The sequence below is a fragment of the Arvicanthis niloticus genome, chromosome 19, assembly GCF_011762505.2.
Source record: "Arvicanthis niloticus isolate mArvNil1 chromosome 19, mArvNil1.pat.X, whole genome shotgun sequence".
NCBI lineage: Eukaryota > Metazoa > Chordata > Mammalia > Rodentia > Muridae > Arvicanthis > Arvicanthis niloticus.
In genome coordinates, this window is record NC_047676.1 from 17,961,575 (window position 1) to 17,989,405 (window position 27,831).

Sequence of the window (27,831 nt, forward strand, 5' to 3'; positions counted from 1 at the left end):
TTTTTGTTGTTGTGGTTCTCATTAGACAAAGTTTTGAACTTGGATTTAACCATTCAAACGTCATTTTATTTTAATACTTCGTTGAATATTCTAACTCTAGTCATGTTCTCACATGATAATATTTGTATATTAGACTAATTTATATATAAAAGATACAAATATTGAAGCAGGGTATACTAGGTTGACTAGTGACAGTCTTTACTATAGAAGTCATGTCCCATGACAAAGGCTAGCAGGAACAAAGACATCAGTGCCATGTGCAATAATCTGATCTCCAGAAGTCATGTGACAAGTCATGCAAAAGAAATATCAGGACCAGTGGACAGGATATCCAGTTATTCTTTCCAGAAGTCTTTTTCAACAAATGCCAGAGAGCATGGACAACTCATTCAGACTAAATGATTTTCCATTTGCTAACAAAATCTTCAGTTTTCATTAATACTCTTCTATTAACTTTATCAAAATATTTTCTTTCTCCAATAGGGGTTTCAATGGCTAGTTTATCTGGATATTTTATCTATCACCTTTTTCTATACATAAACATTTTTTCTAGGAAATTAATAGTCATATTCTATTTCATAATCATGTCATTTGCCTTCTCAATATGGTCTTAAAGAATCATTGATTTGATAAAGGATTTGGATTCCTTGTCATGGAATACATGCAGGCCTGTTTTTGTGACAATAGGTTGCAATTTTCCTTCTCACAAATACTTGTCTTTTATAGCCTCACATATTGTGACATTGACTTTGTCTTCAAGTTTACCAAGTTTTGCGTCTCATCTACCAGTTCTTACTCACTGTTGATAACTCTCCAATTGATCTCTTCCAATGTCCTGTTAATTATTTATCATACTTCAAATGATGTCACCTCAAAGACATTTTCTCTTCAGGTTTCATCTCCCCACTGTTGGGCTTTTCAGTTAAAGTCATCCCCATTGAGTCCTGACAGTCTCTCATTTCCCAAGTCTCTGTGACTTTCTAGAGGTTTCTACACCCCCACTCCATCCACTGAAGCTTCATATTTCCATTCATTCCTCTGGCCCTTTGGGCTTCTCTTCTGTCTCCCCCATACTGGATTCTACCTCCTTCCATTTTTTCCTCCCCATCATCTCTCCCAACTAAGTCCCTTCCTTCCTCTGTATCTTCTGAATATTTAGTTTCCTCTTCAAAGTAAGATTGAATTATCCACACTTGGGCATTCCTTCTTTTCAAGAATTTTTATACAGTCTAAGAGATCTATCATGGATATTCTGAACTTTGGGGCTAATATCCACTCTTCAGAGAGTATATATCATTCATGTCGTTTTGAGACTTGGTTACCTCACTCAGGATGATATTTTCTAGGTCCATCTATTTGCCTCCAGTAGATAAGCATGGCTGCTGCTTGGGGCATGGAGCTACCCACCAGTCTTACAAAATTTGAACCCAGAATTATTCCTGTCTAAAGAAAATCCAGGAACAAAAGTGGAGCAGACACTGAAGAAAAGGATACCGAGTGACTAGCCCAACTTGACATGCATCCCATGTGCAGGCACCAAACTCCAACACTATTACTGATGCATATTTTGCTCATAGACAACAGCCCAGCATGGTTGTTATCTGAGGGCTAATACCAACAGCTGACTGAGAAAGATCTGGACACCTCAGAGCTCCCAGAAACTAAGCCACCAACCAAAGAACATACATGAGCTGGTCCATGACCAAAGACACACATGTAGCAGAAGAATGCCTTGTCTGGTCACTACTGGAGGGGATGCACTTAATTCTATAAAAACTTGATTCCCTAGGGAAGGGGGATGCTATCAGAGGGTGAAGTGGGGGTGTTTGGGTTGGTAAGGGACTACTGTCTCTGAAATAAAAGGGAGAGAGGATGGGGTGAAGAACTTGGGGTGAGATCACCAGGAAGGGGAACAAAACTAAGAAGGTAAATAAATAAAATAATAAAAAAGATTTGTATTCCCGTTACTCTAAGTGAACTCTCAATTTCTCCATGATATACCAAATAGTTTGTTTAGTAGTATTCTTCTTTATAAGACTCTAATAATCTCTTATAAAGTACTTATTTGTTGGTTGGTTTTTTTTTTTCTTTCATTCTGTCAATTACTGTCAATTCTGTCAATTACTTTGTAACTCAAGTCCTCTCTAGCTACCACAGTAACATCTATAAAACATTTTCCTTTGTATTGTATTGTATATGTATTTTCTGTCACAGTTATAGTGCTTAGTATCTATTCATGTATGCACACATATTACATTCATTACTTCACTGATACATTTGCTTACTTAAAAATTTGTCCAGCATACCTCGTGCTGAATCACTGAAATAAACTTTTCCCAATCTAATGTGTTCCTCTCCCATGTGGACCTATGTCTTTTGGCTCATATCATTTGTAACTCTAGTTCCAGGGGATCTGATATGCTTTTATTATCAAAACTAAACTGAAAACCCTGAATTGGAGATTTGTCTTGAAACTTCATCTAATCACTTACCTATAATTTTAATTTGGAACTATTAATATTTTAAGTGTTTCATCTAACATATTTTTTTGTAAGGGGCACATGTTTCTAGCACACACGTCACCACTGGACCTGCAAATTTGTCTATTATGACAAATAAAATGTGAGTTCAGTTATGTATTAAGGCACATTTTATTTAATGTAACTTGATTTAAAAAATGGAGTAAGAAAAACATGTAAAAATGGCTGTTAATAATGCTATATCCCATTGCCTTTGAAATGACATTTGACTTTATTCATATTGTATAACATACAAATATATTAGTATATTTACTGTGACACTTAAAATTAAGTCCACATGCTGACTGTACCTTGACTTGGGTGAATCCAAGAAGTTTGTACAACCCACATCTTACATATTTTCTCAGGTAAGTTTCCCTTGCTAAATGATTCCCCTTGTGTGTGATGTGTGTGCCTGATTATTTCTACGGAAGGACATCAGTTTATTTCCGCCTTCAGAATTACTCAAATAACACACCAGCTTCTGGGAACAAGAAGTTAAGTTGTTTCTTTTAATTCTTAAAATCCTTGTGGGTCTGTTTTATTCAACTTCTCATTTGCAGACCCTATTTTATACGGCATAGGTTAGTATCCTCCTCTGTCTGTGACTGCTTCTGACTAAATTTCTGATGTCCATTCATCTGCCAAATGTTGGCTTTTAGGACATAAGTTGAGACCATATTAAAGCAGTGGTCCCTTTTTTCTGTCCCTTACTATCCCTTATAATGTGTGTGTGTGTGTGTGTGTATGCGTGCACATGCACATGCTGTGCATGCGTGCATCCTTTGGCTATGTCAGTAAGGCTGCTTTGCATCATATTCCAGAGATCCAGACAGTATCTGTTCCTCGTATCCAGTCATAATTTTTTTTGAAAAAATACATTTCAAAAACAAACAAACTATAACAGTAATGTGCTTCCTCTTTAATAGTGTGGCTTTATGACCTCTAAATGAATTCTAACAATATGACAACAAACAATCGTGTTAATACCAGGTTATTGGAAACTACATATCTTAACACTGTTGTCTATAATGAAAGGTTTGAATCCTAAGTGTATTAACAGTGCCCTAATAAAATAAGACTCTGTAAATATGAGTGGAAACATTTATCTTTCATTACTTTCTTTCTTTGATAGTATGTAATAACTGATTTGATACTATGTAAAAACTTATTTTACACAATTGAATTTTTCGACACCATGTGTAATTTGATATCACAGTTTATATATAATATTTTATTAAATCATATCAATTTTTGGGGGGTCCCTGAATGAGGTGGTTTTATGGAATGGCCACAGAGGCTCACATATTTGAATGTTTATTCACCAATGAGTGGTAGTATCTAAAAATTTTAAGATAATTAAGAGGTGGCCTTGTTGGAGAAAGTCTTCATTAGGAGTAGGATGTGAGGTTTCAAAAGCCCATGCTAACCCAGAGTAACTCTCTCTATCTATGGATCAGAATTAATCCCCTGGCTACTGCTCCAGTGCCCACCTAAAGGTTGGAATGCTTCTCAACATGATGATAATAGACTAAACCTTTGAAACTCTAAGCAAGATCAAAAGTAAATGCTTTCTAGTATAAGAGTTGCTTGGTCATGCTGTCTCTTCAGTGATAAACATAAGCACATGTCTGTATGGCGAGATGGTTCTATCTATTTAATGTAACAGTTCTTTGGATTAAATATGCTCTCTATTATCTTTCCAGAAATTATAGCTCTCCTTTTAACACTTACCTATTTCTGAAGAATTGTACATTGTGATGAACAGAATATTTTAAAAGGCTTTATAAGTTTATAAAATATCCTAGGTGGCATGTATAAAGCCACTCCATTAAAAGTATGAAGTGTAAATATCCTCTGAGGTGTCTGTGTACAAAGAGACTAAATGAAAACAAAACCAATGTAAAAAGAAATACACTGCACTAAGGATGGACAATTGGACACAAAAGCTTAAGATAAAGCCAATCAGCCTGGAAATAAATCTATAATTCAATGTCAGAACATGAAATAAGAGATATCTGGGAAAAAGATTTGGAGACGAAAGACATATATAAGATAAAGATATTGTAACTGTCTACAATCGAATGCTGGAAGATAAAAGAAAACAGTGTGCTACATGAAGAAAGGAAGGTTTGAACCAGGGTGAGCACTGAAATCTCTACTTCTTGGGAAAGTGGTGCCTGAGAAAGTTTGGAAGGATAAAAGGCTTTATATTCTTTCAAAGGTGAGAAGATTGGTTTGAAATGAAGATGATAAATCAGCAATAACAACAACAAAAAATGATTACTGCTATCTTTGCAACATGTGGAAATTCAGGTTAAATATTTCACTAGAATTTATTCTGGATTTCTGTAAACTCAAGAGCACTCCGTGATGAGACAGAACAATTTGTGATGTGAGTCAACAGTAAGTTTCCTGAATACTTTCATCACTTTGAAAGAACCTGTGGTGATAGGTGCCAAAAGATCACAACACACGCCCTTGTACTGCTGAATGAATACTGGATACAAGAAGGAGGCTCCCTTCTGCACAAATGAAGAAATAGTTCTCCTTTATTTTGATGCTTGCATGGAACATATGCTTCCTATCTACTTTCAGATTGTGCTTAGAAGCCAGGCATCCCTTGAGGCAAGAGAATAGATTTCTAAGAACATGAAAAGAAACAGAATGAATATCATGCTTAAGGAAAAAAAGTTCTCCATCTGTCTCCAATACAGAAGAAAAAAAAAAAAACTTTAAAGGAGCACACAACTCTTCGAAGAAATATTCTTTAAAAGTGATAAGTAAAATTCTGAATCAGCTGTCTAAGTTAGCTATTCAAGTGTGGAAGGTTTATAGATAAAAGTGAGAAAATGATAACGCTTTCAGATATGTGAATTTGATTCCATGGAAAGATATATATTTCAGAGAATATGTCATTATATTCAAGAATCTTATAACTGCCAAGTTTAACTAGCATCATCTACAAAGGAGTGATAACTTTAATGAAATCCAAATGTAAAACATATATGGCAGCTTTGGACATACACATATATCATATAAATACAGAAACATATATTTCAAGACGTTGATTGTTTAGGACATTTCATTAATTGAATGAAGAAGGAGTTACAAAGATGATGCAAACTTCAATCCTTTTAAGAGTGTAGTGGAACCTAGGAAAATAACTGTAATCTGCAATTTGAATTAGCTGATTTGAACTGTAGGAGCATCAACAGATTCTCAGGACGGGGAACGAAGAGTAGGAAAGCATTTCACTGTGTCAAATCCCCAAGGCAAACTGGGAAAAAACCTCTAGCTTATTCAAAAGTATGTAACCTTGTCCATCAAAGGCCAAATGCTCTATGTATCTTAAAATTAGAAGTACAGGGGGCCAAATGCTCTATGTATCTTAAAATTAGAAGTACAGGGGGCTGAAGAAATTGCTAAACAGTTCCAAACATATATTGCTGAGAACTGGAGTTTGTTTCCTAGTACTTACACTGGGTGGCTCAAATCTCCCCATACCTTTAATTCTAGGAGACCGATCATAATTTTGTGGCATCCGTGGGTATTACCCTCACATGCACAAACACAGTGACACACACAAAATGAACTCAGAAAACATTCTTTCATCTAATTCTTAAAAATAATTCTATAGGATTCATGCTATTGAGAACCTACAGTGAGTCACACTACTCTTAAACTGATTTAATGAAATGGGAATATTGGTCACTGGCAAAAAAAACAATCCTTGAATTCAGTGATCCAAATAAAATCCCAGACTGATACAATTTTCTGCATCCATGAAACTCCTTCATGTACTATTGTAAAATATGTTATGTCACAAACAATAAATTATGGATTTTTCTTTTGTAAATTAATAATAGATTCTTCTCTTATGAATTCTAATCATAGTTTTCCCTACCTCTGCTTCTCCAAGCTCTCGCTACCTCCCCTATCCTACATATTCAATCCTCACCCACTCCGTTTCCTCTTCAGTAAAGAGCAGGTCCCCAATAGACCATAGCCAAAACAACAAGACAAGATAAAATAAGACAAAGCAAAAGCTCTCATATACAGCCAGGCCAAGGCAACCCAATAGGAGGAAAAGAGTTTGAAGAATAGGCAAAGAGTAGCTACAAACTCACTTTCACTGTTAGGAGTCCCCGAAAAACTCCAAACTAACAGCCATAAGATATATTCAGAGGACTTGACACAGGCCTTTGCAGGTCCCATACTTGCTGCTTCCGTTTCTGTGAGACCTTTGTGAGCCCTGATTAGTCGGTTTGGCAGGCCACCACCTTCTGGTGCAGATGTCTTTTGAATTTTTTGTGACATTAATTTGCAATTTTAAAAACTCAGTGACCATGCTTTAGAGAAAATGATGAAAGGTTACAGCCAAGTTCTCACTGTGTCTCATATCAGTGGAGTCTAAGCTTGGTCATGGAAATATGGGTTAAAACTGGCAGTCACATGGATACATTGTTAGCTAGGAACTATTAAGTCACTATTTCCTTGAAAATATGGAAAACTAACCAAACGCATCTCCAGAAATTCTTTCCAAGCATTTGCTTCCATGCTAGTTGAGGCCACCCACAGCATTCTCACTGAACTTTTCCTTACCCTTGTATTATGTTCTTGTCAGTAAAATCAACCAAATTCACAGCTGACAACTTTTCTGCCCCTATCTCCTTCCATCCTCAGTGGCACTTGACCCAAATGGAACATTCTTCATTGAACTCCAACTCACCATTTTAACTCAGTCTTCTTTGCTGACCGCTTATGCTGATCCATTTTCTTTCTAATCTCTCTGACTTTTCCAGAAGGATCCTCCAGAGCCTTGTCTGTTAAGTTCCACTTGTAAGAATTTCATGGGACAAGCTACTCATATCATGTGCTTGGACCTCTGTCTATTCTTCTACTTTCCAGGTGTATAAAATTAGAGAACGATCCTTATATCCTCACACATTATAGCTTCTCTTCTGCACAGTGTGTAGAGTACAACAGAGCCTGTCTTACACCGGCCTTAGGGTGATTTACTTAACTACCTATAAGAAGGTAAAAATTATGTGTGACAGATATAGAATATGGTTTGCCAAGTAAGTGAATTAAGGTCAATTAAATATAATTTATATACCAGAAAAAAAAAAACCTTTAAATTTTATATAACTATGTGCCTAGTCAATATTTTTTTCTTATGTGTTTAAAGGCAAAACAGATTTTATATTCTCTGCTTTCAACAAAACCAAGCTTATTCCTCAGAACGATTTCACAGCCCGCCTCATTTTCATGATATGATTATTTTGTCTCAGTCTCCTTGCTTTCTATCTTTAGTCTTCTCCTAGTTTCCAACGAAGATTCTTATCTCATCTGTCTGGTCAGGACTCCCATATGCAAAAATTTCTACCTCACCACTGTGTCCATACAAGACAATCAACAGGAATTAAATGATTCCCAAGTAATGGGGTAATTCAGCAATTTCCATAATGCATCAGAAAAGCAAACCCCCTCTACTTGTCTGAAATGATGACTGTCCATAGGTCCTCATCACTTACAAATCTCTCTGCTCTCTGAACCTTGGCACTGTGCTCTGCCTGCTGGCCTCTGTATATATCAAATATGTCATGAGCTGATTATTCAAAATTGATCTCCCTTTGAACTTTGTATTCTGATGTTCTCACCTTCCTATTTTTTTCCTTTTCTCTTAAAATTCACCAAAAACCTGATCTATAGGCAATCCTGTTGGGTGTTTTATTGATTAATGATTGACATGGGATGGCTTATCATCTGGGGACATCGCCATCACTGATCTTTGGATGAATAAGAAAGCAAACAGACGAAGGCGAAAAGCATAGGCTCCTTCATGCTGTCTGCTTCAGTTCCTACTTCCAGATCCTGCTGTACTTAAATTCCTGTGAGAACTCACAACTACAGATAATGATCTGTGTATACAAGCCAAATAAACTCTTCCCTCCCCAAGCTGCTTTTGGTCATGATGCTTTATTCTAGCAATAGAAAGAAAGCAAACCATGAAACCCTTTAAAATATATTGAAAGTTACTTGACTGGGAATAAGTTTTATCTAAATATACTTTCACAGTTTGAAAAGCAGCATACTATTTTCCCTCCCATCTGTAGTTACAAATGTTTCTGGCAGTGCAGACACATGTTCTGTAAGGTGTTTCCTATAATCGTTAATCTATAAATAATTTTATTGTCAACTATGACATTTTTATTTTTTGTTTATTTTTGAGATTATATTTTAATTAAAATGTTTATTCCTTCCCTCTCCTCTTTCCAAGCCTTTTCCTGTACTCCTTCCCCCTCTCCTTCTACTTGGCTTTCTATTTCATCAATTGTTATATCCATAATCTGTTAAGTCTACACACTATAGTGAATGCATTGGAATGATAAATAATCTTTAATTAATAAACAACTCAGAATAACTTATGCCACAGCTAATATAAAGACTGGGATAAAATTCTCAAGGAAATCAATTCATGTGTCTGTGATTATTTCTATATTCTCATAAGTGTGGATACTTCCTTTAGAATAGAAAAATTTAAAGAAAACATGAAGGAGAGTTTATTATTTGCTTGTATATCACCAACTTCATTAAGACGTTTAAATTATACAGGAAGTAACAATGCTATGCAGGTTTCTGTGGGAACTTTATCAGGAAACCATTCTTTAGTGTTTTTTTTTCCCCAGATAGCTTGTATACTTCGGTGAAATTATCAAAAAATTAAAGACATGAAACAAGTACTGGAAAAAATGATGATAAATATATTTAAATATTTTATCTCTGATGTACATTCATTTTTCAACTTTTAATTCCATTTAAATTGATGAATGATAATATTACATACTAATGAGGTGCAATCTAAAGTTTTATATATGCATTATAAAACAATTAGATAAATTTAATTATGCTATTTAATAATCATTTAAATGTGATCACAGAGACAAATGCTTTGCTTTTTGTTAATGGCAGTCTATTATTCCTAATATTTTGCAATCCCCCACATTTAGAGTTAAATCAGAAATATAACTGTGAAGTCAAGTCATTTTTCTCTATTCTTAGTTTTCAAATATAAGCAATAAATGTATTTTTCCCCTTAATATCATTCATTTTTTTTTTGCCCATTACTTCTCTAAAAGGATGACTGATAAAGACATTTGTGTTAGAAAACAGAAAAAAAAACACAAATATGTACCATGCCATTAGCATAATGGTCTGGGCTTTTATCAACCTAAGAATGCTTAATTATCATTCCACAGAAAGAAAAAGCAGCAGCAAAAATGTACAAAGAATTAGAGTTTAGCCTTTTCTCCTCAAAATGGATAGCCCCAGCATGGGATAGGAGATGTAATATTTGAATATTAATGTGGATATCAGCCAAATGATCATATTTTGTATTTTATTATTCTGATATCAAAAAGAGCAGTATTACTTTCTGACAGCAAAATCAAGCTATTTCAAAATATAAATAAAAAATATAACATATCATAGATATATGTATAATACACACACTCACACATACACACACACACATAAGTAACTGTCAGTAAGAATTATTTACCTCTCACTATAACAGGTAAGAATTAGCATGTAGAAGCATGGTTATGGGTTATTTTATATTAAACTAGATATATTTAAATAAAATTTCCTCATATACTGCAAAACAGTTAAACAGTTTCAAAAGTCTTGTTCCATAATGATCAAATTATTCTTCTTATCTATCACTGTACTTTTATATGATTAGGAAGGGCAATTATTGTAACATGAATTTAATTTAAAAGACTACCTAAAAATTAACAAAGTATTAGTTTTCAAAACCTTTCAAATTTAATTAAGGTTTGTACCCTCAAAAGAAAATGAAATTTCCCCACTATTTAGAGGATTTTTCTCATTTCTATCTGAAGATATTTGATTGGAATAATTTTTCAAATATAAACAATTAGTAACAGTCCATTTATTTACTCGATGTTATAGGAGAGAGCCAGCTGCCTGAATCTCCTTCCCTAGAGTACTCTTAAAGCTTCACAACTAAAAATATTCGCTCTTCTTAGCACAAGGATCTATGAGGATTAGTTATTTTTAAGGTAATTTTCTATACATTGTCCAAGAAGAAATGAATTTAATCTAAAGAATGTATTAACAGTTCTCTATGGTGTATCTAGGCTTACTAGTGCCCTGAAATGTACTTTACTGCTTATTCAATTGAATTTAGTGAGTAGGAGGTCTCTTCTTAATCAACTTTAAAATCATGTTCTGCTGACTTGCAAATCAGGAGGTCAATGGTAATTGAGGGAAGTCATAACAACTTCGACTCTTTCTCTCCCTGTAAAATGAGTGCTGCTCCGTGTGTTATGACACTTGGCTTTTCCATATTGCATTACAGGGTTAAGAAGATGAATGCTCATTGCTTTTAATCCTCACCATGATTTATGAGCCTCTTGGTACCCTTTCCCTAGAGCAGCTACAACTGTGCGGTTGTTCTGCCTGCTGCTTAAATTACACAGACATCTGCAAAGTAAATTATGGATTGTTGTTCCATAGACCATAACCGAGCATTCTCTTCATCTCGCCTGCAGTATTTTTTTCTATTAGAACAAAGAATCTCTATGTGCTCACAGCTTATGGACTGAGGGAATGCTAGCTAACCAAAGTGATAGCACCATGTCCTAGTGACTTGCCATATTATATCAAAACCATATGACATATAACCAGGACAACTATAAGAATATAAGAAAAACAAAAACTATCTTTTTATTTTCCCCCATGCACTTACCTTTATTGAAAGGAAAGTGTCATAAGGCCTACAGAGGAGGGTGACACTTCAAGACTAATTTAAAATATGTTCCATGAAATAAAATTCATGCAAATAATCCTTGATCTGTCAGTGTTGGATATTTTAATTATGTACCATGTTCTATAAAACTTAAAATTAAAAATTAAACAAATAAATGAAAAAACAATGTGGAAAATGAGAGAACTTTGGCAGAAAGTTCCCATGCTGATATTTCTCATAGTGAACTAGCTTTGGCAGTCCTGAAAATTTGTAGTCATGGTCATGGTGAATGGGAGTATCTTTCATTACAATAAGAAGTCTGGCAGGGTCCAGGTTGAAATAACCAATGGATTCTGCATTTCCTTGTCTTTTCAGTTCTTGTTAATCTCTGCATTTGAATCATAACTCCTGATGACAAGTCCATTGTGAAACCGTAATAGGCATGTCTAAAATTATTAACCTTTGACAATCCCCCAAATTAGAAATATCTCTCCATTTATTTTCTTCAAATCTGCTAATTACAAGTCAAAGGAAATCCTGTCTGGGGGAAACTATACTAACAATTTACACATTGATTTCTATTTATTTCTTACAGAGTGCATTTAAAATTAAGGTCCTGTGAATCCTTTTTTGAATCCCAGCTCTTGATTCAGCAGGATTCTATGAGCAGAAACCAGAAATGTCCTACGGACTCCAACTGAGTGAGCCTGCTGCTTCTCTCCATCAGTCTGTGTTTCACCTCATCATCATCTCAGAGCTGATGTTTCCTGAGGGTCAGGACCTGCCACTCAAGACAATACTCTAAAGACTTACTGTTTTTTCTCTCTCTAAAGATAGTCCTCATATCCGTTTATTTCTGTGTCTGTCAATAGCTCATATTGCAAATATTCCTTTTTTATGTACTCTGCCTCCTCATTTTTAAAGTGTAAATAAAAAATACAGCCTTCATCCTGAATAATTTTATTTAAAGACTCCTACAACATTAATATGCCTACAGAAACATAAATGTGTGAGCAAGTAGTTTTCTTTAAAACGTGTAAAGGATGCACAGACACAAAATAAAATTTGGACTTTTAAAATATCAGAAACTGATATACAACAACTAAATTGTCAAACAATTACCATAGCAATGTGCTTCCCCAAAGTCCCATAGCCAAAACTGGGTACAGGGTTTTTTTTTTTTTTTTTTTTTTTTTTTTTTTTTTCTTTTTTCAAAAAGAATCAACAATAAAATCGTCTTCTGTATAACAGGAACTCAAAGCCTACACAGGTTTTAGATTCCTTGTTCTGCTTTCCACTATCTACTCTTCTGGATTTATCTGCCAAGTTTTCTCATATTAATATCCATGTAAAAGGGTAAACACCAAAATAGGATAAATTTTACCAAACACAAATTCATTATTTCTTTTTTTTCTTTTTCTTTCTTTATTGGATATTTTATTTATTTGCATTTCAGATGTCATCCCCTTTCCCCATTTCTCCTCCCTAGAACTCCCTATCTCATCCCCCTTCCACCTTTTTTCTTTTATACCATTTTTGGGTTTCTGGGTGGGGGGAAATGGAGAAAGGGAATGACATCTGAAATGTAGATAAATAAGGTATCAAATAATACAAAAAAGAAAATAAAAGCAAACAAGAACAGATAATGGAACTAGCTATCACAGTCAAAAATTTGAGACTTTTTAGTAGAAATTTAACATTATCTATATTATGGGGATTTCTTATAATTGTGAAGGACAAGAGACTGTGTTATGGGCCCATGGAACTTTAAAACAATATCTTCATAAAACAAAACAAAACAAAAAACCCCAGAGAGATACATCCCCATACACCACAAATTTGTTAAATCATGTTCTTTTTATTTTTTATTTTAATTTTTTAAAAAGATTTGGATGCCAAGGAACTTTCTGCTGAGTGTCTATGTCACTGTACAACTAGGCATACTTATGCATAGGTGAAAAGGAAAGATCCACTTATTGGCATAAGGCATGATCCTGATCAGATATTAAATATGTGGAAGAGAGCATGTTTATATTTTTTTTCTGCAGGATGCTGAAGGAGCATGGTGGCTGCCAGAGAAATGGGTGAGACATGCTGATGCCAGGACAAAGAATGATGTTGACCTGTGAGCTTAACGAGTGCCCTGACAATGGTGACTGGGAAGCTGTATTGGACATATGTTCCTGACCCACCATTGTTTAAATTTATTATTTCCTATCAGAGAACTCTGAATATTGTTGTTTAATCAGTTTTAAAAAAGTGTTATAGTGGTTAACATTTTTTGTCTTGTTTAATAATAATTATGAGATTATTGAAATTAAATGGACCACGTATTTTCTATTTGAAATTAAAACAAATAACTGTGACATTCTTAATAATAAGGACAATTTTAGGTAGTGATAGTTTTAGTAGTGTTATGCATTATTTCCCAATTTTATTCTAGGTAGAATCCCATTTTTATAGGTGAATTTTATGAAAACAGTAAGAAGAAACAATGTCAAAATATTCTCTTTGAAGGTCTAAAAGACTGAAATTCACTCTCACTAATGAGAATTAAACATCTTGATTTTGCTGTCTTTTATCAGGGTGAGATCTGCAAATTATTCTATAATAAAGAATTATGAACTTCCCTTAATTTTTTGTTGTAAATTTAGTTAGAAAACAAAAGGAAACACAGGACTCTTGATAAGCTTGTGTTTCTCATCATTAATTTGGTACTTTGGATATGTTAAAGTCTTATCAAGACTTAAAGAAAAAGTTACATTCCTTTTTAAATTGAGCTTGTTCATGTTATTTAGCTATAAAACACTTGCCTAGATATGAGATACCTTGGGTTTTACCTGTATTATTACAAATAAATATCAATAATTATTTTAGAATGGATTAGTACTAGAAACCTATATTTATATTATATAACATAACTAGGTCGAAGCAATCATTGGTTTCTTAAGAAAACAAATTGCCATTGACAGGTATTAACTTAGAAATATTCATCTAAATTATTATATGAGTATAATATATATATAATGAGTATAATATATATTATAATAATGCTAAACATTAGCCATGAACAAACATGTAAAAATGAATTTGTCTTTTTAGCAATTTAGATTTTACAATGTCAAGATTAGCTACTTCTGAAATAGAAATTTTAAATTTTGATTACAATTACTAATGGAAAACTAAAGGAACAAATGGGACAGAGAATCAGACGTGTGACATAAAACGATTAGTTTCCTCTTAAAATTTATCTTATTTGAAAATTTTAACAGACTACACATTACTTTTATTCAAGCTGACAGATGGAATTACATGATAATATTATAGAATTCAGTTGAGGTCAACCATGGTTTGAATAAGCTAATCTCACAAGAGCAAAAGTAAAAATAATGTCTTCAGTTTCATACTTATGAAGTCCAGAAATACTTAGAGAATTTTTATAAATATCACAACAAGATTTATAAAGACACGTAAGTGTAGAAGATTCTTTGACTTACCTTTTAACTTTTCTTTCTGAGAAAGCAATCTTTCTGAGATTCTCCAGTAATGGTTAATCTTAATTGATAACTGATCAGGAACAGAGAATATCACAGTTGTTTTGACTACAGCTAAGAATAGATTCTATCATTATCAGATTGGAAGCACTTTAATTGCTGTGCCCATGAAAGATAATTAAGTGTTTGAATACCAAAGTGTAGACCCCTGCTATGACAGTGAATAGCACCCGAATGTTGCGAGCAAAAAAGAAGCAATTGAACCTGTGTGAGCTATAATAAAATTAACAAAGATGAGGAAGTTTGTTGTTTTCCCTCTGCACATGTAAAAGGTTCATTTATATTTGTCATCAAAATGAGACACATGTGACTGAGCACAAATAATATCACCAGTTAGGACATCGTAGAAAAATACCATGAAAGAGATTATAGGAAAAGGACATTCATTTTATTAAGAGAAAGAAAACCACTAGGTTTTCTCAAATCTAGTAATTAATTTAAAAGGTCTGAGGATAACATAAGAAAGAAAGAAAGAAAGAAAGAAAGAAAGAAAGAAAGAAAGAAAGAAAGAAAGAAAATAGACTCCTTGAAAAAAGAAAAGATCACTTAAACTTTTCATGATTTTATTATCTAGAATGACCTTCTATTTGTAGAAATTTTAATTTCCAGGAAAGTAGAAATAAATAAACATTATAAAATAACATTTTAAGATTTTTATGGAGTTTGTTCTTGTAAGTATTTATTTTGAGCTTCAAAAGACAAGCATTATTGGTAAGATGTGGTGCCTACCTTTATAAAGTCTACCATTCTCTCAATACCCCAGACTTCTATTGAGTTCCAACTTCATTACAATCCTCAGTACAATGGGTCAGTCAGATAATTAAGCTAGAAAGCAAGAACAAACACAATATGAATGCCCACTATGGTGCAACATGTATGCATTTGTAAATTCTATTTAATTAAAACTTGTCAAAAGAAGATGGGAAGTTCATAGGAACCCAAAAGGCAATTTACTCTCTCATTAACATAAGAATTGACTATACTATTAGCATCTTATGAAGGTACCTCCGACACAGATTCTGATAGATTGCAGCAAATAGAACTTAAGTTTCAAATATTGACTTATCCTTTCTCCAATTTTATTTTCATACCTGGGTACCAAATTGTCTTTAAAAAATTACATTCACTATAGGATGCTCCTAAAGTGAGTGTAATTTTTTAGCCTTCTGTTGTTTTTAATTATTACCAAAAATTTTAAATGTAATGCTTATGTGTATACAACACAGTCCATTAAAATTTCCCTCCAGCATTCCTCATGGCTACAGTGGGGTTAGGGGTAGAGTGAACTTAAGTGTTCACTTAAGAGCTCATAGAACTTAAGAGTTATTCTCATCCCTTCATATGCATGGAGCTTTCAGAACAACTTATGGTTTGGTTATCAATTGTTTACTTTGATTTATCACACAGTTCTCTACTGTGAAATTGCTAGGGTTCTTCTTTTGCATTACTCCCTGTTTTGTGTTCAGACACAAAAATATCTAAAATCAAGACAAGCTAAACTTCGCAAGTTCAGTGGAGAAATTCTGTGCTGATATTTTACACATTTTTGTAGGAGCTATTTGTTTATTTTTGACCTCTGATTCTTTGCTTGACCATTCATCAATCCATATACTTATTTAATAATTTATGTGCACCAGTGGGAATCAGGCATCATCATTTAACATTCAGTGTTATAGTCTAATACTGCATTGCTTAGGTTTTAGCACAAATGATTTCACCTTTGACCTTTGTGAACTCTTTCATTTTCAATTCACCTTGAAGTAATATATTAGTTTGTCATTAAGCACTCATCTGGTGAGGTTCAGCACTATGATGGTTAGAATGAGAAATATCCTACATAGGTTTGGATATTATATGAGTGTTCCCAATTGATGTAACTGTTTGAGGAAGTCTAGGAGGTACAATCTTGCTGGTGGAAGGATGTCAGTTTGGGCAGGCTTTGAGAAATAATAGTCACACTTCACTTTTAGTTTCCAGTTTAGTGTTTTTCATTAAAGATGTGTGTCCTCCTCAGTCTCTACTCTGAATGTCATACATGCCTATTGGCATGCTTTTGTATAACAATAAACTCTTATGCCTTTGGTACTGTAGACCCAATAAACTCCTCCTTCTATAAGTTGCCTTTGTCATGATATGTTGCCATAGCAACGGAAACATAACTAATATAAGGCCAGTGAGGAAAATTGTCCCAAAACTTTGATTCATACGAATGACAGAGTTTGATATTTTTCTCAGTTCTCAGGTGTACCTGCCCAAATACACACACACACACACACACACACACACACACACACACACAAATTTGCTCTTTTTGTGTGTATATGCACAAAAATATATGCACAAGAGTATATGCAATGAGTCAGATTCACCCAAACTTAGGAAATGCATTTAGCTGTATTCTAAATATCTATGATTATCCCCATACAAAATAGTGCCCTAAGCATTAATCCCAAAATCCTGTCCGGATGAAGAAGAGGTAAAGGCTGCCCAAAATACAGAGAATAACTAAGGACTGTGAGCTCAGTTCTAAATAAGCCACTTACACTTTTTAATACAAATCTCCCTGAGACTCAGTGAATGTGGTGTGACATTGAACTGGAAGTATGTAACAGTCATGAGATAATATAAAGGGCTGTGAAGTCCCATCTTCTAATACCCATACAACTTTTGCAATCATTGGCTAATGCTAATTATAGTTACCTATACCAGGCCAATCTGGTATGGTGGAAGATCAACTCTGTTCAATAGCCACTAAAGAGGGGTGGACTCCCAGGACTCTCTTCCACAGATGAACTCTCTTAGTTACTAATAGATTCTTGGATAAGTAGTATAATTATCTTTAATTGTATAACTACTACAGAACCTACCAGGATTCAATAACTAGTTTCAAACCCATAATAATACAGTTGATCCTGGTTAAACTGAGTAGTTCATAACAGGAAAACAAACAGGTATGAGAACAAAGAAATATTTATAGAGAAGAGGCAGAATGGAATGGGTTCATAGGAAGTTGTGACAAGCTGGAAGATTGAGGTGGTCAATATGCATTGTGCTTGTGTCAAAAATATAAGAAACTTTTAATTTTAAAAGGAATATATTGAATTAAATGAATACCTCTCTGAATAATGCAGACATAGTACCATATTTTCATATTGTCTTAAGGAAGATGAAGGATGGGAAAAGGGAAAGACTATACAGGACTGGATAGCTGATCAACACATTCAATAATGTCAAGTAAAACAAACCACAGTTACTTAGTGGTCACTGTATTATGAAAGATGAAGTTAATATTTTAGAGCATGTAGCTATATGTATATACATATGTTACTGACATGTGCAACATAATGAGATATCTGGCAATTGTACATAATTAGATTTAAATGAGTATAGTTGTTTTATTACAAGTGTAAAGATGTAGATAGCACTTGGTTTGAGTTTTGTATTACTTATCTGTAGTTATTTATTATACAATTTTGTTATGACTTAGATGCCTTCAGCTGTATCAAATTCCTCTGGGGACAAGCAATCAATCTCATGTGCTTTTCTTCTTCCTTCATTTTTTTCCCAGAGAAAATTGTTTGTAAATGATAGTAATTCATCTTGGCAGGAGTTGGGTGAGAGAAATGGGACAGTGTATTTCATCCCTAATATGAGAGGATGATGTGTTAAAATTCCTAGTATGCTCCTGATAATTTATACCTCATAGCAGAAAAAATTCAAATAGGATATGTTTTGTATTTGTTCTCAATTTGATTTTGAACTTTATGTTTGATACTATTGGGCAATTAAATAAGGAAAGTAAAATATTCCTTTTAGAGATTAATACTTTACTACACTGAAATTGAATGTTATTTATCCTAGTAATGTATTTGTTTCATTTTAATCCCATGCCTTTAATATTTCTTAGCAGTTCAGCTAAGATCAAGTATAGACATGTACATTTCTTAAATCTTACAGTAATTTTAGTATGCAATATACAATGGCTTACATTTATTTCAATGTAATTGTTAAAATTAAATAAGAGAAACATATTTTGGAGTTATATTTTTTAGTAGAATTAGAGCAAAATTTGTAGAGTGGACATGTAATATTTATCTCCAGTCACTCTCCAGTCAAGTTAAGGGCAATTTATGTCATATAAAACAATAAATTGATAGAGATTATCATGAATTAATGTTAATTTTAACTATTGGAACAATGATTTCTGAACCTAGGCTCTATCCCAGTAATAAACAGATATTAAATAACTTCAACAGTACAGTCCATCATAATGACCCCACTGTCATTATCGCAGGAAAGAGATTCAATTGACTCATATAAAATAAATAATTGTGGCCATGGGCCAATAAAATGTTATCTGTGAAACAAGATACAATTAGGTCTGAGGATATATCTTAGTTTGTTAGATGCTAAGCTAGTATGCGTGGAAATATGGTTAAATCTCCAAAACCGAGCAAACTGGACATGGTAATGCTTGTCTATAATTTTAGAATTCAAGATGTTGAGACAGAGAGATGAATGAGTGAATGAACTAATGAACAAACAAACGAATAAAACTAAAAAGGTATTTCCTGCATGATTTGAAGGGGTCATGAATTATTGAATCCTAAGCAATAGAGAGTTTGACATAACTACAGTGTGTTTCTTTTCTAATAGTTGAGTCATTTCTATGATGCCACTCTTTAGCACTGAACAATATTTATAAGAAGTTATTGAGGAGTTAATAATTACAGACCAGGCTTGTCTATACATTATGAGGAACATTCAAATTAACATTTATTTAAGTGTACTATTATGTTATTAGCTTTGACTCCTAATTGGACATATGCTAGTGTCACATGATAAGGGACTCTCAATTGAAAAATTGCCAGATTAGAGTGAAATATCTGTGAAAGATTGTCTTGACTCACACCAAAATGCATGGGACCATTCCTAAGCAGTTAAACACAGTGTGTATAACAAAGCCTGTTAACTATAAACCAAGAGACAACATCCTCTGTGTTTTCTGTTGTAAATTCTCGCTTGAGTTTGTGCTATGTTTTCCTTTAATGATGGACTGTTATTTAGAAGAAACAGCCAAAATCTTTCATTTTAACTGGTTTTATTTTTGACTGTAAAAATCCAAAGAAACTTTTGAAAGTTTTTGCCATTGTAACAGAAAGTACTAATAATCTGTATTTTCAAAATCATATGGCCCCAGAGTTGTATAAATTTACAATTGATATTTTAATAGATTTTAAGTGATACACTACAACAGAAAAAATGTAAAAGAGTAAAGAAATATCATGAAGTATGTGATACATCCACCTATGACATGAATTTAAAGTTGTTCATACTCCTATTATATCATTTAGTATTCCTAAAATATCAATATTCTTTATTTTTATGTATAAATTACACAATTATTATTGATAATCTCCCTATATTTCATTAACAATCCAGAGTTTTACTTTTGTCTACACGTGTTGAAATTTTCAAAGATTTAGATTATGATATAAACATGGCACATTGGATGGCAAAGAAGACAAAGAATAAAATTCAGAATGTCTGGAAGTGATATGTTTGTGTGTAAAGTAGATAAGAAGTGCAGTTTTCTTAATTGACAACATGGAACAGTCTGAAGAGAACAAAGATGTCTGCTTAGATTAGGGTAATGTTCAGATTTTATTGGCCAGAGTGCATGCATGGTGGGGAGGAGTTTCTTAATTGTAAGTAAATGTAGGGGTACACTGTGAGAAGCAATATTAGGTGAAACACTAATGTCAGAAGCACTACTCTGTTAAGCAATATTTCTTATGCAGTTCATCCTGGATAGTTTAAGAAAGAGATAAACAGAAGCCTGTGAGCAAGGGAGCAAGAATCATTTCTCCTTAGATTTCACTACAAGCCTCTGCTTGAGATCCTGTTCAGTTTTCTTTTCTTTATTGGAAAAATTTTTATTTACATTTAAATGTTATCCATCTTCCTGGTTTCCCCTCTGCAAACCCTCTATTCTATCTCCCTTGCCCGTTTCTGTGAGGGTGCTTCCACACAAACCCACCCATCCACTCCCACCTCCCTGCCCTGGCATTACCCTATATTGGGGCATCCAGCCTTCACAGGACCAAGGGCCTGTCCTCTGATTGATGCCCTACAAGGCCATCCTCTGCTTTATATGTGGTTGAAGCCATGGATCCCTCCATGTGTACTCTTTGGTTGATGGTTTAGTCCCTGGGAGCTCTGGGGGGTGGGGGTTTAGTTGGTTGATATTGTTGTTTTTCCTATGGGGTTGCAAACCCCTTCAGCTCCTTCAATCCTTTCTTTAACTCCTCTATTGGGGACCCCATAATAAAATAAATGGTTGATTGTGAGGGTCTGTCTCTGTATTTGCCACGACTCTGGCTGTGGCTCTCGGGAGACAGCTATATCAGGCTACTGTCATAAAGCACTTCTTGACATCCACAATAGTGTCTGGGTTTGGTGACTATATATGGGATGAATCCCCAGGTGGGGCAGTCTCTGGATGACATTTCCTTCAGTGTCTGCTCATTTGTCCCTGTATTTGCTGTCTTGAATATTTTGTTCCCCCTTCTAAAGACTGAAGCATCCATATTTTGGTCTTCCTTATTCTTGAGCTTCTTGTGGTCTGTAAATAGTATCTTGGGTATTCCGAGCTTTGGGGTTAATATTCACTATCAGTGAGTGCATCTCATGTGTGTTCTTTTGTTACTGGGTTACCTCACCCACAGTGATATTTTCTAGTTCCATCATTTGCCTAAGAATTTCATGAAGTCATTGTTTTTAATAGCAGAGTAGTACTCCATTGTGTAAAGGTATCACATTTTCTGTTTCCAGTCCTCCTTTGAGGGACATCTTGGTTCTTTCCAGTTTCTGGCTATTATAAATAAGGCTGCTATGTACATAGTGAAACATGTGTCTTGTTATACGTTGGAAAATCTTTTGTGTATATACCCAGGAGTGGTATAGCTGGGTCCTCAAGTGATACTATGTCCAATTTTCTAAGGAACCAACAGACTGATTTCCAGAGTGGTTGAATCAGCTTTCAATCCCACCAACAATGGAGGAAAGTTCCTCTTTCTCTACATCCTCATCATCATCTATTATCACCTGAGTTTTTGATCTTAGCCATTCTGACTGATATGAGATGGAATCTCAGGGTTGTTTTGATTTGCATTTCCCTGCTGACTAAAGATGTTAAACATGGCATATAAGTCAAATAAATTCTTCCCTAACCCAAGTGACTTTTAATTACAAAAGTAATTAAAGGTACAGCAAAAGGAAGCTAGGTAACTGATGACAATGTTAACACTTCTGAAATTATCCCTGATATCAATTATCTTCTACTTTAAAATTCAACAGTGTTTTTGTTTGCTTGTTTGCTTGTTTGTTTGTTTTCTTTAGAAAGAGGACCGTGTGAAAGTTGTTTGGGTCCAGATGTCCTGCACTTGTTTTCTCACGGACATACCTTACCTGATGCAGATATGAAAGTGTGATCCAGGAAAATTGCAGGTTTGTGGTATGGCATAGGAGGAATGTCCTTCAGGACAAACATGGGCATAAGAGGTACAAAGTGCTAGAAGGAAGAATTCAACACAATGCTCAAGAATATATTTCCTCAAGTTCTTCTTCCAATGCTATTGCTGGTAGCTAGCTAAGAATTATATAAGTAGTGGCAAAACAAAAATTGTTCATTTTAATACATGAACCCAGTCTTATGTCTGTCTAGCATTACCCTTATTTCCAGGATCTTGTGATGTCCTCTGCTCTTGGGCCATGGGAGAAAAACATATCCAGCATGTGATATAGTACTACCTAATGATTATAGGTATAAACCTTTTAAACCCATTATCTGAATAGAGGTGAAAGGTAGGATATGAATTAATAATCTGAAAGTCAGCTTGAATACACATAGTAACCATCTCCTCACTGATGGTGAAATAATTCAGATAATCAATTATTCATGTAAAATCAGATTGTTTTTCTTTTTAATATTACTTAGCCATGTGTGCATTCTACAGTTACTCCAGTGTATTCAAGCATAACTTAGAGAATTATTTATTATTTCAACCACTGTAAATTCTGATGTGTGCACATCATATGTCAAATTTCTACACATTCCCTCTGTGTTCTTTCTCAAAGTTAGATTTTTCTCTGTGCCATCAACGGAAGCTCTGGATCTGAAGCTATATTCCATGCACTGAGCGAGGCCATCTCAAACCAACTATTAAAATTTCACTACTTTTTACTCCCAAATCACATTGAATTGTTTGATTTCTCATATTTATATAGGATTTTCCATAGATTCTACCCTTAACTCCACTAACACAGCACAGACAAGCACAGATTGATTCTTTGCTCAATCTTTGGCACTTTGGGATAGCTAGATAACCATTAACAGCCTTGGAGACAACAAAGATTGGATCTCTCAGTTATAAGCAGTTTATGACCACACTTCATGTTTCCATGGCAACAAAACTTAAAGTGCAGCATCACACTTTTCTGAAATTGAACTGGGTAGAGGAACCAGGACTTTGTTGAGGCCTATAAAAGGAAAGCAAGTCCTTCTGGGTCAAAATTATTAAATCTGTGGTCTACTCCAGGATTTGGGTAGAGATGTAACATTTTAATCTCCCCAAGATTTCATAAGCTGTTGTAGCATCCCATAAGAATTATTCCAACTTGGATTGTCAAACTTCTTACCAGAGAACCAGCTCAAAGGATACCTGAAAGGCTTTGAAATACCAAAATGGTGGGAGTAGTAACTCTTACTTTAATGAGATAACACATTTATATCCATAAGAAACACTCCCCTCAATGCAGTTGCTTACAAAGCACTGCTAAGCCATCTTCTTCTAAAAACCATAACCTTTTTCTACTTTACATATTAACCCAAATGTTAAGCATGCTTACACTGGAACTTTGCACACCATCACTTTCTTCAGAAAAGATCCCCTGATGCAAGCTGTTTGCCAACTTCTATTGCTTAGCTCTCTTCTTTGACCCAAGTTCAGAAGACACAAATATCATTCTATATCCTTTTTCCTCTTACCCATATCACCATTATCAGTGCCGGTTAAGATTGACAGTTTATCTTCCTTTTATTTCCTTCTTAATATAAAGAAAATGGACCATGAGCTTCATTCTGACCCATTTTAAAATGATTTTATCAGTATAGCTACAAACTTGCAAAAGGGAACTCAAATTATTATCACAACCTATAGAAAGTATAATTACTGGTCTTCATTCCTTACCATATAAACCTGTACATAATTCTCCTAAAATTATTATAATAATAATTTTCTAGTTGTAGAATATACTTTAATCTAAACCACATTATTGCAAGACTCTTAGAAATGACTGTAGGCATATATAGGTCAGTATACCTAAACAAATTTTTTACCTGGTATGTGGCAGGAATCTCCTATTATTAGTCAGCTACATTCATGCCTCAAGGATTTTCTGTAACTCTGGAAACAATTCCTTTCTCCCTTAAAATTAATATTTATAATTCACTTATTAAAACCTCTTTATTGGATTTATTTTTTATTCCATTTGTAGTCTACATAAATGATTTTAACTTCTGCATTTTAATAGAAACATCAGATTTCTTCAGCATATGTATAAGTATACATATACATATGTATATGTATAAGTGTATATATATATATATGTATGTATATATATGATTAAAATAGATTCTTGTCTCATACAATATGTATCATTGCCAGTTTCCCTTCTTTCCAATCCTCCCAGCTACCCCCAACTCCATTGTCTGATTGTCTGTCATGTACATCCTTTCTCCATTTCCTCTCCAGAAAAGAGTAGGCCTCTAAGAGACAACAGTGAAACAAGACAAAATGGGGCAAAAATATCATAGGGAGCCTGGACAAGGCAAACCAACAGGAGGAAAAGTATCTCAAGAACACGCAAAAGAGTTAGAGATACACTTGCTCCCAATGTTAATATTCTCACAAAGACACCTAGCTAACAGGCATAATATATATGCAGGAAAATGAATCCTAATTGCATCTATTATGCTCATAGATCAATTCCTTGCCTTGCCTAGCTTCATACCACAATATATGAGAAAGTTTTTTTAAATGATATTGTGCATTTGTAGAAATGTCTAAACCAAAAGCATCAGGACTTCTGCATATTTTCTGTCTGTGCATCTCTGTATTCCTTCCCTTGTTCTGCAGGAGGAATTTTCTCTGATGGTGGCTGAAGAAGACACTGATTTTATGTATAGCAAAATATTGATAATAGTCATTTTATTAATAAATTATTTTAGTAGAAGGGTAAGATTTAGTTTTCCACTCAGTCTCTGGCTTATCTAGTCTCAGAGTCTTGGCCACACAAACAGTAGTGGGTTTAGATTTCATCTTATAGAGTGGTTCTTAAATCAAATCAGAATCAGATCTTGATTGGTTACTCCCACAAGTGTGTGTCACTATTGGTACCAGTGCATTTTGAAGGCAGGTCACTATTTTAGACTAAAGGATTTGGAGTTACTTTGGTGCTCACCTTTGTTCTTTGGTAAACAGATTACCTCCTATTACCATAAAGTCCATAGAGGGGAAGGCTGTAGGTAGGCAACAGCTTAATTTCTCAGTGTTCAGCTACATGTGTAGGTGTTTTCTTTGCAATTATTGCCTTAATGTCAGTGTGTGGTGAGGCACAAATTGAATTGGCAATAGCTTCGATTACTTGGGGGTTCTCATGGGGCCCTTTTGGCCAACAGAACAATAAGATATAACATGAGTAGTCCTGAAATCTTCGTTTGGTGATAAGAGATATCCAGTTGGGACTATGTCTCAACATTATTTGGTGATTTCTTTTAGAGAGAATTTATTTGTTAATGTGTATATTTTAGGTAGCTTATAGATTTCCATACAACCAGTCAAATGGCCCTTAGTTTTCAGTGTTCCCATCTCTGGAACTTCCATGTCACTCCTGTCTTTCTGTGCAGTCCCTGTTTGATCATTTTGCTCCAGGTCATTGCCCCTCTTTGAAAAATGTCACTTTAGTTATTATACTAAATCTTAAAAATCAGTGTTAACCTTATAATATTGATACTAAGAAGAGATAGGAAGTAAAAATAGTCCAATTTTATGTAGTGAACAAATGAAAGGTGATGACATATTTACATTAAACATTTTATACCAGTCTGAGAAGGGCCAAAGACAGTTGGCATTATTAACTGAAAGTGAACTACTTTTGCTGGTCTGTTTGTCTCAGCATAAAGAAAGAAGATGTTTGGCTAATTAATAACTCCATATCAAGTCTTATGGAAGGTGTTAATGTGCTCATACAGTGAAAATACATATGTCAAAGCAGCTGCATTTGAAGTGACCATTTGCTTAAGATGATGGTAATCCTCTTTCAGTTTTTGATGAGATAGGGAAGCTGATTAAGCTTGTGTCAGGAACCTCTAAACTTGTATCTTCCAAGTGCAGGATTATGGGTATGATCCCTTTAATCCCTCCAGAAATGTTATATTCCCTTGACTTATGCTCTACTTAGGCAAATTCTTGCTGAACTTGCTAGACTATGTAATTTACTGATAGTAACAACATTCTGAGTCAGCCACTGGCATCCCTCTGTGAAAGAACTACTACCGTGAATACTGCTTTTTTCCAGCATATTGGATTAATCATACCTCTGTGCATTTGGTGGTTAAGTGATACTGGATGGCTCCAGCCACTGCTGTGTCCAATTATACCATTCATGCCATTGAAATCTACTATTTAATAGCTACTGTTCTCACACTATGGTCTAGAATGCAAAAAAAGAGTATTCATAGAGCTTTAAGAGTACCAGGGATCACCTCACCAATGTATGTACCAGTCATAAACCTATATCCTACAGACACTTTCTGTGTAGGTATTTATGAATTAAAAGACAAATGTAAAATCTAGATTTGGAAAAAGACATGAAAGTTTAAAGGGGACAATTTGAGAATACTAAAGGTATTAAAAGGGGTGAATAAACAAGATAGAGGTTTTTTGATATTTAATGTGATGATCATCCATTATATGCTCATATAAAAATACCATGGTATGATCAGTTGGATAACAAATATGCTCTTTATTTTTTTTAAATATGCTCTTTAATATAAGAGTCATAGTATTGGTGATTTTTCTATTTCTATTTTTCTACTAAGTGGAGTGTTAAGACTAACTAACTTTCTGATTTGAATTATTGAAGGAAGATGTGTAGATTTGTAAATGTATATGATAGTTCTAGTCCCAGCCTGAAATTCAGGAGATCTTATGTTATAATCACAATCTTAGTGTCAACAAACTCAATAGAAAAAAAAGACCTCATGTATCAGTTTCCAACCACAGATAGGAAAAGAAAACAATGCTCCAGTTCAAAGCAGTCATTTCAAAATGTTGTCTTTGGAAGAGATTCCTTTCCTTTTAAAAATCCCCTAAGACACAAATCAACAGGCTCACAGTAGAAGGAAATCTGTTTTCAACTAACTAGTTCAAATATTAATCTTATCTAGATATATCAGGACAATAGACACCAAGAATAATGCTCTACTATAATTTTAGCCATTCAGTGATGCCATGAAGTTAGCAAATAACATTAGCCATCACTGTCCCCTGAAATTTGGACAAGACAGTAGAGACATTGGGCATCTTTATCTCAGTACCACCTTATCAACAATAAGAGGAGAAATTTTGCCTCTACTTTCTTACAAAAACATCATTCTTTTCTGGAATATAAGAGTAACAAGGGGTCAGCATGAAAGGGCCCTCTGCAGACTTAGAGTCTGTTTACTGTCAAACCTGTCACCAGAGGGAAGTACTACCAACTGCACACCGGGACAACTCAAAGAGAGAGGGGAGCATGATAGGAATGAAATGAAGCAGTTAGACTCTGAGTTCACCATCTATTGAAATAACTGACAATTTTGCTATAGAATTTTGTCATTTCTGTTCCAAACTGCTCGAAGTTATTAAGTTGAGGTTGG

The 27,831-nt window shown here is 34.3% G+C and overlaps 1 protein-coding gene across 1 annotated transcript in view; it reads right to left on the bottom strand.

The window, feature by feature from the left end:
* Positions 1-27,831, bottom strand: part of Cdh12 (cadherin 12) — a 1,002,120-nt gene that overhangs the window by 644,472 nt on the left and 329,817 nt on the right. The window contains exon 2 of the mRNA XM_034523462.3: positions 15,579-15,674. The gene's annotated coding sequence lies outside the window, so the exon portion shown is untranslated. The remainder of the gene's footprint in view (positions 1-15,578; positions 15,675-27,831) is intronic.